This window comes from Haliotis rufescens, unplaced genomic scaffold (genome assembly GCF_023055435.1).
Source record: "Haliotis rufescens isolate VD_foot unplaced genomic scaffold, xgHalRufe1.0.p SCAF_15, whole genome shotgun sequence".
Taxonomy (NCBI): Eukaryota; Metazoa; Mollusca; class Gastropoda; order Lepetellida; family Haliotidae; genus Haliotis; species Haliotis rufescens.
The window spans coordinates 5,529,682-5,544,046 of NW_025963835.1; the positions used below are offsets into that span (position 1 = coordinate 5,529,682).

The 14,365-nt window shown below is 39.3% G+C and overlaps 1 long non-coding RNA gene across 1 annotated transcript; it reads left to right on the plus strand.

Moving 5' to 3' along the window:
- The first annotated feature begins 2,154 nt into the window (after positions 1-2,154).
- Positions 2,155-5,860, plus strand: LOC124135038. The gene is made up of 2 exons (XR_006861194.1): positions 2,155-2,422; positions 5,728-5,860. It is a non-coding gene; the product is annotated as an uncharacterized LOC124135038 (long non-coding RNA).
- The last annotated feature ends 8,505 nt before the right edge of the window (positions 5,861-14,365 follow it).

Here is a 14,365-nt window from a genome sequence, read left to right on the forward strand (position 1 = left end):
AATAGGTCAGTTGGTAAGTGCACAGTAAAATGGGGACCTGTTCTAAGCCGGATCCTAGCAAGACAACAGAGAGAGTACAGATCAACCCCACTCAGATTCATAACAGTTGGTTTATCTCCTTCACACAATGACAAATTAAACCCAAACTCTATGGTAACAGCAGCAACAACGAGTGATGTGACGTCAGTTGAGTAGTATTTACAGTAGGTTGAATTGCCAAATTCAGGTATCCACAAAAAATGCTTTCAATCTGCATACATTTACATTCTTGATAATATTCTCAAATCAGTTTTTATCACATTGTCCCATCCGCTTCTAGAAGACGCGTGGCGTTGGGGTAGCCTAGTGGTTGAGGCCTTCGCTCGTCACGCCGAAGACCCGGGTTCGATTCCCTACATGGGTACATGTGAAACCCATTTCTGGTGCCCCCTGCTGGAATATTGCCTAAAACAGCGTAAACCCAATCTCAATCAAATCAGATGTTAGTTTTTGCTAGCGGTCTGATTTTAATGAGATTGCTTAAAACCACACTGATTAGAGTTTGATGCACTGCGTCGTTACTGTATTACCTTGTCTGACGTACATTTGAACCACCCGACAACCCCGATCACTTACTCACTCTACAAGGCGCAATAACACCACAAAGGGCAGATATCCTCGAAGTACTATTCAAAGTATTCTTTTTCAACTGTCATTCATTTAGTTCTAAAGTACACCCAACTATAACAATAGACTTCCACTTGGTCTTTGAAAATATTTAATTTTGACAGAATCAAGTAACTCCATTTAAATTGAAAAGGAGCCCCCGTGAGAAGGGAGGTTCATATCCTGAGGAAACTAGACTTGCTTCATTTAGGGTGTTTGCATTACAGAAAGAACTGGGCGGAAGGGGAAATAATGGTTAAGGGGCTGTGAGAGAGACTACCACAGAGGAACCGACTCACAATTGTCAAAAAGATGGATTAAAACTCTGACAGATGACTATAACAAGAAAATAGCGATGCAGACGATCAAAATCTAGCCACATCTTGGCATCAGTATAATCATGATGTTATAAAATGTTTGCAACAGTAAACAGTCCACTTATTTTTGAACTACACTGTATCAAATAAGGAGCCATCTAAATCGATGGAAAATAAAGTGAAATGGTTGCAATTACCCGAACAGTCTAATAGGCATTTTGCTAGTAACTTTTTATACACAAAGCATATTTCTAAAAGTCCTCCTTAAATGCAACACAGAAGGTGGTTAATACTCTTGAAACAAGGGGGCACGGGTGGCCCAGTCGTCTAAGGCGCCTCGATTCGCTGTGCAGAGTTGCGTCCCTTGGACACGCCAGAAACCTATGATTGTGGGTTCGAATCCCGGTTCGCCCCGATTATGTTTCTAGGTTTGTCAGCACCATACCCTTGCTCGTGGGTTTCACCGAAGTGGTAAACGTCTGAGACCTGCTTCACTTCGGGCTTTCCTTCCACATTAAGCTTACACGCCGTGATATTACTGGAATACTGTTGAAAGCGGCGTTAAACCCAACTCACTCACTCCCTTGAAACAAAGTCCAGCCTCAATGTTAAGGTATAAAACAGGTGATTTAACTTCTTTTCTTAAGTGAACGACATTAGTTTGACCTTCACTTTTACAGCCTCTCAATAAAGGTCGAGTGATAAATAACTTACTGAGGAGTGTAAGTACAGTGTAGTCCACAACGACCGTTTCGGTTATTTTTGTGGCAGTGTTCCAAACAATTTTAACATCATAACTTGTACATAATAAGCTTTCTTTCGGTCACTCTAAAGGTCGGTTTGTTCCCTACATGGGTACTATGTGTGAAGCTCATTTCTTGTGTCCCCTGCCGTGATGTTGCTGGAATATTACGTACTCAAAGCGGCTTAAATCACACTGACTAGATTTTGATGCACGGGTGGCCCAATCGTGTAAGGCGCCGCGAGTTGCGTCCCTTGGACACGCCAGAAACCTATGATTGTGGGTTCGAATCCCGGTTCGCCCCGATTATGTTTCTAGGTTTGTCAGCACCATACCCTTGCTCGTGGGTTTCACCGAAGTGGTAAACTTGGGAGACCTGCATCACTTCGGCTTTCCTCCCACATTAAGATGACATGCCGTGATATAACTGAAATACTGTTAGAAGCGGCGTCAAACCCAACTCACTCACTCACTTTAACCACCCGACAACTGAAGACATGGCTGGGATCCCAGCTTGCGTAGAGCAGGAAGAAAACCAGTCAAGCTCTAACGTCACGTGATACTATGACAGTCTCGCGAGATTTATGACGTCGCCATGACGACAGTTTCGCTACGATCGCCATTGTTGTAATTATCATATTGCTATCATCTGGCTATTATTTTGCTGTTGTTTACCTCGTGTTTTGCTTTGAAAACATTATGAGCTGCTACGCCCAAGGTATGTCATTACTTCTGAATTAGTTTGTCTTGTTTTCTCTCTTTTATGACATATGAATTGAATGTAAAGTATATGTAGCCTTTGGAAAAGAAGAAACTTCCAGAACATACTGTCATCAAAGATGATCATTTGTCCAATATAAGATCATTTTCACTTTAATTGAGGCCGTCCTTTTCAATCCTACCCTAAACCTATTCATAAACAAATGTTTGTGTTTTCTTAATTTTATCTTTTAAATTTAAATCTAAATGGAACTTACGCCGCTTGTGTCAGAGCTGATGCCGGAGGAGAATGGTCCAGTGGTCCTTGATTTTCCTGTTTCAAATTTTGGATTTACTGATTAACTCTCTTGTTTGTTAGCCCAACTATGCAACTTAACTTAAAACTCTTAGTGGTTCATTTGTCTGTCCAAAGACGTAGGATATTGGGCTTTTAGTCTTGACAGTTGTATATCTACTTTACTAGGACCGTTTCAGTACCAGTTAACGTTCAGTTTGTAAACCTGACGTTCTGTATTGTAGCGGTTAGCCAGCAGACATGAGTCGGTTATTGGTAGCCCTACATATAGATATTGCTTACATGCTATTAATCTGTAAGGTGGTGTTTGTTTCCAAGATTTTTTCTAGCAATCAGCCTGTTGAGTTTATCCTGTCTTGTTAACCTTTTTTAAGACTTTCTTTCCTTCTTACTCGACAGCTGTTGACCTCGTGATCAGGTTCCCCTTGAACTTTGACATCTGGGCCCCTCCTCGCCAAGTGGGTGTCTTAGGAATCAGTACTTTACTAGAGTTGTTGTAAAACTGAATTTGGGTCTTGTAACTCATGAGTGTATGGACTTGACCACACAATACATAACCAACACACATATACTGTTGACTTGCAAACTAATATATATTTGCAGTAATAACTACATACCTAAACTACTTAGGTTCTTCTAATTAGTAATGCTTAATCAATCCATTTCCAACATCTACCCTCCCCTTTCTCTACTTCCATCTTCTGTCACTCTCTACATGTCCTCTTCCTCCCTGTTAGCATCGTCCTGGGAGATACATGACCATCCTTGACCCCCTGTCACAGCTGCCCACCCCTCCCACTTCTCTCCCTGCCCCTCTCTCTACCCCCGTCCTCCGTGATGCCCCTCACTTCGTCGATATAAACCTCGATGATGACGACACCCCGACCCAGTCCTCTGTTCAAGTCTTCCTGTCACGTGTGTCTGGATTCTTGAGGAGAGTGTTACGTGTCAAGATGGACGCTTAAAAGTGGCATCTTGCTACCTCTTGGACGATGTGTTATATAATAATTAATTGCCTTGAATCATAAATACAATATATAATAGAATTTTGGCATACTTTTTACCTTTCAGACTTTCTTATACTTTTCGGACCTTTCGGACATTTTGTGCTTTTGGGTTTTTAAAAAATGTACGATATCTGTATTATACGTTTTAACGTTTAAACACCTATGTTTTGATTCACACATTTTGGCTCTTTCGGACAAGGTTTTAATTCAGGTTTACTTGATTAAATCGATTAGCATCCAGTATTAACTATTAAATATTGACTTGATTTTCCAGCTCCCTTTGTTTTCATATTTTGTTATATACAACACGACTTTATTTTCTTATCAGACAACTTGAAAAAGAAATAAGCAATCAGTTGCACGTGAAGAATAACGTTTATGATATCCTCCGTGGTTCGTTTGACTCGTCACAACAGATAGTTATGGAATCGAAGTAATTTCTTTGCATCTCTTTCATTGATGGAGCAAGGCCAACGTGCAAAATACAATCTTCTATCATGGACTTGTACTAAAAAAAATATTTGTGCATACAGTCTCTCAACTCTAGTTATGGAGATCGATTTAAAGTGACACATATTCAATCCCAGATAAGTTCCGTCCTAGTACAGCTAAATACTGCTTTTAATTAAAATTGTACAGAAATGACAATAATGGTTTAGCGACCATCCCTATGGAGCCTCCTTTTTATGTTGCATAACCGAGTGAGTGAGCAAGTTTGGTTTGTCAGCTTGATGTAAGGGGAAAGTCCAAAGTGACGAAGGTCGTAGAGCATGGGTAGGGAGGGGTACTAACAAAACAAGGGTCATGGCGAATCAAGATTCGAACCCACGATCACCGGGGTCCAGATACAGGTGAAGGACGCAACTGTCAAGTACCAAGGCATACCTTGGTCCTATGCCCTAAACTTCCTTGATCATGTCTTAGATGTCCATTGTAACTATTCAACTTGGACAGCATATCTGAAATTTAGCTAGAATCTCAATCATCGTCAACGGACAAATTAGTGAGTGGTCTACACACGATTGTAGTCAGTAAGTGTTGTTTTACGCCGTTTTTAAGCAATATTCCAGCTATGACGGCGGGGGCATCTGAAATGGGCTTCACACATTGTACCCATGTTGGTATCGAACCCGAGCGCTTTAACCACTAGGCTACTCGACCGCACCCACACGGTTGTAGAACTATTCCGGCCAATACAACGACGATGGAGACCAAGATACTGGCCGATACTGTATTCTCTCTTTGAATACTAGTATTATGCATAAGTGTGTGAGTGAGTCAAGGTTCTTCAGTAATATTCCAGCTATGTTAAAGCTGCCTGTCAATAATCTGGAACAGGGAAACCAGTGGTTGACGTCATGAGCAGGTTGGAAGGGGAGTTTACTCTGCAATGCAATCTCCGAGTTGGTTTCATGGACCAGGGCCCACTTGCACTAAACAATCTTAGCGCTAAGATGATCGTTACTCCCATACTATAACATGTTTTACGATAGTCGTAGCGCTAAGATCGCTTTGTGCAAGTGGGACCAGGTTCCCAGTTGCGGGTGCTCTAAGTTTATCGCCAAACTTGAGACCAGTTTTATCAACACCAGAACATCCAATTTTTGCTTTCAATTACGATATGCATATTCATGTACCATGTCAGTGATTGTAACACTAATGGATTATACATTTGTCCTTTGTCAAACGCTGCGATAAATATATAATATTGACAATGACGTAATGCGTTCTACATGTACATTCAAGTCAACATTCCATAAGTCAGTCCAGAAGTATACCAGAGAAAGCTGTCAGTGTCAGTACACATGCTATCTACTCACTATTGTTGATTGGTTGGTTTGTTCAACGCCGCACTCAGCAATATTCCAGCTATATGACGGCGGTCTGGACCAGACAATCCAGTGATTGATATCATGAGCAACGATCCACGCAATTGGGATCGATGACATGCTTCTATTGTATCACAGTTAGGGTAATTCATTATTTTCCGTCTGTTCACAGGTAGAAGATATGTAGCCCTCCACTCGCTAGTGATGTATCACTGAGCAGCCTTCGTCTCCATCTGATGTGTATCGCGCCAGTTATAAACACGTATCAGTCAAACGTTGGAATAAAATCCTACTATGAACCTTAAGCTGTGTTGTGCATCTTTGTAAGGCTTTGGAAATGCTTTGGTGTAGTCACTTGAGTGTGTGAGTGAGTGAATTGGGTATAACGCTGCTTGTGACAGTATCTCCGATTGTCAGCATAATGTGGTATTCAGTCCCAAGTGAGTGCTTAGTATCAGTGGAAAGAAGGTACGTGACATTCGCCTCCACCTCTTCATTGTGCTTTATACCCGATGGAACAGTAGTGGTGCTTGTAAGGTTCTGTTCCTTAAATGGTGTTTATATTTGGAGATATTTTTTTCAGAACATCCAGCGTGTCTAGTGCTGAGGACATTTGAATTTTTAGGACGTTGATTCTGTCCAGTATGTTCGGGGACAGAGTTTCATTTTCAACCTTTTTCATTGCAAACAGCTTTTGAACGACGCTTCAAATAGCTGTCCACTCAAATTACAGTCACGAGCGAGTATATTTTTCATAACAGAATGGAGATACAAGACAAGTGATGCAGAGCAACAAAATCTAACAGCAAATAGGCATCAGAGGAGGTCGTTTATTCTTCCCCGCCCTTAAGGCGGGGAAGTATACGGGAGAGGTTAAATTTGTAGCATGTAAGTCGACATGTTGGTTTCTTTGAAATTTCAAGCCACACAGTTACCGAAACGAAACATACAAATCATGTGAAATGTGCGTGAAATGTTGATGTTTATCTTTTCCAGCAATAAGAGATACTTCAAAATCTTCTTGCTATTCTGAGACTTAGTCACTTTTCGTAATGCTGATAACCCATGAAATTTGTTCATTTTGCTTTTAAAAGAGCTCAAAATGACCCCATTTCGGTAAAGTTAACCGGTCTATATTTTGTAAGAATAAACCATTGCGCATTGAGCGATTATCTCCTTTACCTATAGGCGTAGTATAGATGTGGTAAATTCACGCACTGACCTTGCATTGCTGTACATCGTGCCTTATTCAAGCTGTATCACTGAGAGTGAGTGATTATCTCCCTTACCCGAACAGCTCAATTGCGCACTACCTTTGCAATGTATCGTATGTTATTCAGGCAGCCATCGAGAAACGTTCCAGGAGCCTGTCACGCGCACTCAAATTTCACACTGCTTTTGCAACATATTTTTCAACACGATTAAATAACAGGCTTCTATAAAGTATGACTTTGTTCAATAAACAACACATGTAAAACAACGGGTTTGATATGAGAATTTTTTTTATTAGTTATCTTCATAATCACATGTATGGCGCTTGCTGTGCATAGTTGAGCACAGCATTGTTTTTAATACTTCACTGTATGTAATGTATGGTACATACTGTTTCATGCGGCGGTTTACGTTTCTGCATGGTTTATTGATTTGACAAAAAAACAAAAAAAATTCCAGCAGAGATCATACACCCGTATATGTTCTTTGCTTCTGGATACATAGGACAGGTTGGTCTGTAGTTTGCAATTATTTTCCAAAAAGATAATACGGTTGCATGATATCTCCACGATGTTTGGGTTGAACATAGTAACATTCTTCTAAACAAATTTCAAATTTAAGCCGGAAGCAATCACAACACAAACCCAGTTAACCAAACGGAACCATACATAAGAGTGAGTGAGGTAGTTGGGTTTAACGCCGTCTTGAATAGTATTCCGTGTCAGCTTGATGTGGGAGGAAAGTCTGAAGTGATGCAGGTCTTAGACGTTCACCACTTTGGTGAAACCAACGAGCAAGGGTTTTGTGCTGACAACAAAATCGGAGCGAACCGAGATTCAAACACACTGTCATAGGTTTCTGGCGTGCCCAAGGGACACAACTCTGCATAGCGAATTGCAGCGGCTTCGGCGACTGGGCCAAAAATGCCCCCGTAAGCAACTGTAAGAAACTATTATACAACAAAGATGTTTTAGATGTATTGCGGAACATTCCATGAAGAAACAGTGGCTATATTACACAATCACAAACTACAAAATTCATGCACAATAAACGACAATTAAAAAACACAGGAACATTCAACATTCCAAAGAGGTACATAATAACAATTTTATTTGTAAAACAAGTGTATTATTATGATATGGAAACAATATGGGAAGTGAGCAAAACTATGGTAATGTTGTACATACATGTGCAAGGAATTTGTTTGTAATTGTTGATATGTTAACAGATCTTGGAAGTTGTTTCTGGATAACTGTTGGTAAACTTATTAAGAATCTGCACCTTTTAACAGAGTGTACCAAATTCTTTATCATGATTGGGGATTATTTGTGATTCTCTTTCTTGGTTGTATTATGTAAGACAATGCGTAATGTTGTTCATCTTCTGAGACATCACATGTTTCACAGACGTTGTTCAAATGTTGTTGTTTTTTTTTTGTATATCTACAATTTTTTCAATTTTTAGTTTGTGATTACTTAAACGAAGTTTTGAGAAAAGTGACCTATGGCCTTTGTTTTTACAATATGTAAGATAATTCTCAATATTTATAGATAACGTGACCAAACTGTATGTTCCTAACTTGCTGCTAGATAAATGGGAATCCATTAATGATCACGTGAATTTTTACATTTGAACTGAACTCTATTGAGTATATAATGAGTGGATTCATTACATTTTTTGTGTTCACTATTTTAAAAGTTTGCTTTATTTAACCCAACCAACATTTTGACCAGAAATATTGATATTTGCTGCAAAAGCATGCTTTAGAATGACATTTGTTGCGTTATCTATATAGGATTTTTTTATTGGTACTAATAATGGGTATATATCAAGTTTTGTCTGACAGGCCCAGTTTTCTTGCCTGGGTTTTCTTTGTGCTGACCAATTAAAGACACTGTTATTGTGCTTTCCAAAGATAAGTACATTAATAACAACCAATTTGTACTGAACACAAATTCTCTCCTCCCATAGCTTACACTTATTTCCTCTGCACATAACATTATATTGCGGGGAGCTATTGATGCTCTGCAGCAATCTCTACTTGTGTTATCCTCAAGGAAAGTAACTCTCGTCGGAAGAGACCAACGTGATTATCTCCCCTGGACCATTCCTTAAATACTCATACACATGTTGAAATAAGCTATCACCATCTAAACAAAGTTTAAATTATTTCTAAACTTCTCGCCACATCACCCTCTGTATTTCAAACACTCAAACAAAACACATTTTGAAATATTTCTGAATGAAGGAAAACAAAGAAAATCAACAAAACTCAAATATAAAATATAATAATTTAAAATTTACACTATACTGGTATCGTGTTGCAGTATTCTGCACAGCACGGTTACAAAACGCTAAAACATGTCAATACTGGCTCTATAATATGATGAAATGAAAACTGTAAACTGTGCAAGATTAATGTTTGTTTGTTTTTTAAATCAATGTCACTACACTTCATCATAATGCCTTGTACATAAACAAAACTGCAACTACAGTACTAAAACAACATCCTTGACATATATGCTTACAGAAAAAGGTTTAATATTAATGCTTTGCTGGTGCAATAGAAATGTGATGTAATACAATTCAAGTACATTCCCGTAAAAATCCTCAAAATGGGTACACAAGGATGAAGTTCCTCAACAAAATGGAACTGTTACATTCATTAACAAGCAAAGCCTTATACTTATTTGTTTGTTTGTTTGTTGTTCAACGCCGCACTCAGCAATATTCCGGCTATATGACGGCGGATTGTAAATAAAAGAGCCAGGACCAGACAATCAAGTGAATGACATGAGCATCGATCTACGCAATTGGGATGCGATGATATACATCAGCTAAGTCAGCGAGCCTGACCACCCGATCCCGTTAGTCGCCTCTCACGACAAGCATAGTCGCCTTTTACAGCAAGCATGAATGAATGAATGAATGAATGATTGAATTTCTTTATTTCCTCCAGAAGTTACATCCGAAGATTTACAAAATCTCTGATATTTTCAGAGCAAATGCATTGTGCTAGTATTAAAATACATATACATATATATACACACACACGCATATATTTTCGTTATTTACTATGTACACAAGTGAGCACTATTAGGACACAACAGATTAATGTGAGGTTAATCTGATATGTTTCTGAAATTTAAGACATATTCACAGAATATCAATTATATGTTTTCCCATGTAAACTGGTTCATAATTCCAGATTGTATGTTTACTGAGCCCCAGAATAGTCATTTTCATTTTATCATTTTCTTCCAGAAGTTCAATTTGAACATAACTTTCGATATCCAGTTTGTCAATGAGGGTGGAGAAGAATTCATTTCGATCATTTATGAAATATTCACAGTGTAGAAGTACATGTTGTCATAATCATAGGCATGTCTGCCTATGTCGTAACCCGGATCTTCACGGGTACCTTATAATGGTGAACCTACAGTCAGTTTGTGACATTCATGTTCAGAAGTTAAACTTGACTATACAGGGTGCAAACACCGTTTGTACTTAAGCATAGGAGCTCATGAATAATGATAAACTCTTTCACTTCCAAGTGCGTACATTATCTGTCTATCATCACAGTGACAATCAACTTCAGCACTAAATCAACAAGATTAACTAACACTGAACTATATCAAAACACAACTTGAACTTGAAACACAGTCTGGCACAGTGTCTTGAGCTTCAGTTACAGGAACCGTGAAGATCCGGGGTAGAAGGGTCTTCAGCAACCCATGCTTGCCGTAAAAGGCGACTATGCTTGTCGTAAGAGGCGACTAACGGGATCGGGTGGTCAGGCTCGCTGACTTGGTTGATGTATGTCACCACGTCCCAAATGCGTAGATCGATGCTCATGGTGTCAGTCACTGGATTGTCTAGACCATACTCGATTATTTACAGACCGCCGTCATAAAGCTGAGTGCGACGTTAAACGACAAACAAACAAAAACGTTTCAGCAGACTTGTCACTGTTAACTCATAAGGTGCCACTTTCTCAAAGTCTAAGTCTGTTGATATGGACCCTGTTGTGGATTAGACGTCCATCACATTTTCTTCAAAGTGTAACATGTACTTCAGATAGAATCTCCGCAATATAGCAGCAACCTGTCTGTACAAGGCCTCAGCTTCCTCGTCTAACCGTTACCAACACAGAACGACATACACTTTCTCCAACTGAAAATACTGGTTTGTGTTCAGTCATCTTTGATTTCTCTGCCATAGCTTCTTTTCAATCCACCAGATTCAGAATAGCCGAGTTGTAGTGGAATAATACATGATTATTTCACCACAAAAATAATAAATCTGCATTACAGTTGCAAATGTGATAAGAATTTCAATTATTTGTTGAGGCAGGCAACTGCAATCCTTGAATTGGCCCCTATTATTAAATGTGACTTTGACATACACTGCTTGCCTACCACATTGCACGGTGATAATCCATTTATCTGGGAAAAAAACGTCTTATGTGTGGTTTTAATAACCACATATTCGTTAAAAAGTTATGTCATTCAGTCATTTGAAAAATCTCAAGAAATGTTCACTGTTGAAACAATGACAACAATGTCCTCAGTAAAATCCTTAGTGAAGATTTTATGGCAAAGAACGGTTTCTACATGTATCACCAGACCTGTATGAAACGTTATCTTTGATCACCAAAGCATAGCCCTTGCTGAGAAAACTGCCTTCCAGAAACTGGTGCTGGAAAATGATACTGAGCCGCCTTCCTTCATCTTCCCGAGGGAAGAGAGTTAACTGACTATAAAAGTCCAGTTTCCACCCTTGCCGAACTAGGCTAGTATTATGGAGTTAAATTTTGGCTGGACTAACGAGTCTATGCATAGTCCAATCAAAATCGCGCACCGAAATCGAAATCCGGTTCGTACACTGTCGTACAGATTTCGGTCGATTGCAGGATTTGCAAAGCATGTTCACCGCCAACTCGTTGTCAGAGGATATTTTCCAAATGTTTTCATATTTTTAATCATAATTTTAACCATTTTGTATGAAGCAAACGCAAGTGATACGAGAGGTGGAATCTGATTGGTGCATAGGAGAGGCTTAGAAGGGACGTGACTGGTAATAGCCACTGGTGGCGCTACGATCGAGCCCAGTGATTCAAGCCTAGTTCGGCAAGGGTGGAAACTGGACTTTTAAAGTAAGGTAACTCTCTTGCCTCGGGAAGATGCCTTCCTTGGAACATGCTCAGTCCCTGGGAAGTCTATGTATGCTAGTATACTGTACTAGCTACCCCCTTAAGTCAAAACTTTACAGCATAACTGTCCCGGCAAAGACAAATTGTCCAGTTATTATGATGGCAGAATAACTGTACAAACATTTCCAGGAAGAGGACACCCAAATATAATTCTGAGTAAAACCATATCACTGAGCGATGCAAAACATGGTGAACAAGAGCTGAAAGAAGTTTCACAACACTATAGAAGATGATCTTGCAAACTGTCTCTCTCAGAACAACCATGCAACTGAGATTCATAGAAATACTGCAACAGTTCTGTGTAGTGACGTTCAGTAAGTGACAATCTGAAGTTGAACAGATTAATCCAGAGAGCATTTGCCATCAACACTACGTCGAGTAATGAATATATTCCTAGATGCCAAATCGTTTGAATCATCAGAAGATGAGAAACATGAGAAACCCCTGGAAATAATTGAATTCAGTTTGTAGAGTCTAAGTTCCAAGAAAAATCTGACATGGGTTGTTTTGAGGATGCTTAATCGGTGTATACTACCTTTTCCTCAATACAAAGCTGGAAAGATTATCCCATTTTTTTGTCAGATACAATCAACAGCTAGCCAAGCAGCATGATACAATGTTCAAAACTGAAATTGACATTGTTCTCGGGCATTATTTTATAAATTTCAGGAGACTCTTACGTTTTATTTTAAGCTGTAAAAAAGGTAAATGACTCATAATACTGAGATTCCTTTGTGAAACCTATATCCAGCTTTAAAGTACTCCGCTCGTGAATCAGTCACACTGACTGCGAATTTACAGACGCAAAGCAGACGTAGAAGAGAGATCTGACAACGGTAGTTTTGCACTCTTCGCCGTGCAATGGGTATCAAGTTACTTGCTGATGATATCATTACTGGACTTCTGTAGGGCTCGTAAGTATTCTTTCTGGTAGCGGATACGCTTTGTCTGTGCGTCCCCAGATTTCATAAGGCCATTTTGTGACGGGAAGATGTGGTGTTCCTTGCCAAATATACCGCCACCTGCTAAGAACGACAAACACACAAAGAGGTTATTTCAAAGCAAAGAGAGTAAGAATGACAGATAGCAGTTTTCAAAAGAAGTGGTATAAAGATCACTCAAAGGGCCCGTTTGTAAAATCCCACGAAGGCACAAGAGGATACAAATCTTCATTTGCTCAAAAACGTAGTGCACCTGTTGGTTCAAGTCAGGCAACCAAACAGTGCAAATGTTGAATGCATCTGTCTTCAACTTCTGATCTGCAGAATGTGAGAGAGGATTTTCCGTAAAATCATTACCCTAAAATAACATTGTCGAGACCACTTAACTACTCGTTCTACCTGGCTCAGCTACCCAACTTTAGTCAGAATATGATACTGCTACCAAATGGCTACTTTTCTGCTGCTGTTAGCCTCATATTTTGCTCGTCTTCATTTGTGAATACCATGAGGTCCTACGCCCAAACGATATTAAGTCATGAAACAAAAATTGATAACATGAATCGACTCTCAAGCCAGCTAATGACCAAGCTGATGACTGAGAAGATGCATTCCCCCCAAGATCAGTGACTTTGATCCCACACCTTCCATTCACTACTGGAATTCTGAAGGCCAGAGGTTAGTTCAAGAAGATATCTGCACAACAACCACTTACACAAGTTGATCCTCTTGCTCAAGGTGATGTGTGTTACAGCTGGTGAAACTGCTGAACATATTGAGGATGGGGTGGTCTTGAATGGGGAGGAAGAGCAGAATGCACACTGACCTGAGTGTTTGGATGACTTTGCAGACTCTGACTTTGATGGAGTCTCATTTTCTGTCCATTCAGATTATAGTGATGACCAGATGGTTGGATTTGCCTATGACCTGTATATCCCTGCTGGTTTTAATTGGAAGGACTGCATTGTACAACACCATTTTTGAGTCTCCACAAGGGAAGTAACTCTCATCGTTACACCATCATCATTGATAAAATTCAAAAGGATTATCTCCCCTAAATTACAAATACAAATTTAAAAAACCCGACTTCAACCATCAAAACAAAGCGACATGACATATTACTAAATTTCTCCTCGCCAATTACCCAAATATGAACAGGCTCCTTCCAAGTTTGAGGTGAAAACAAAAAGCACAATAGCTTCCTATTTCTGTGCAAATCATCCTTTATACAGAAAATTATGAATAGTCTTCAATTTCTTTTCATTAGTTGTCTTCACTTTCACAGCCACTACATGAAGGTCGAGTGTTAACTTACTGAAGAGTGTATCAAGTGTTGTCTACAAGGAACATTTTGATTATTTTTGTTGCTGTCATAAATATTTAAATATGTTTAAGATCATACTTATACTGAAGCCTACTTGTGTCTAGTGATACTACGACAGTCTAGC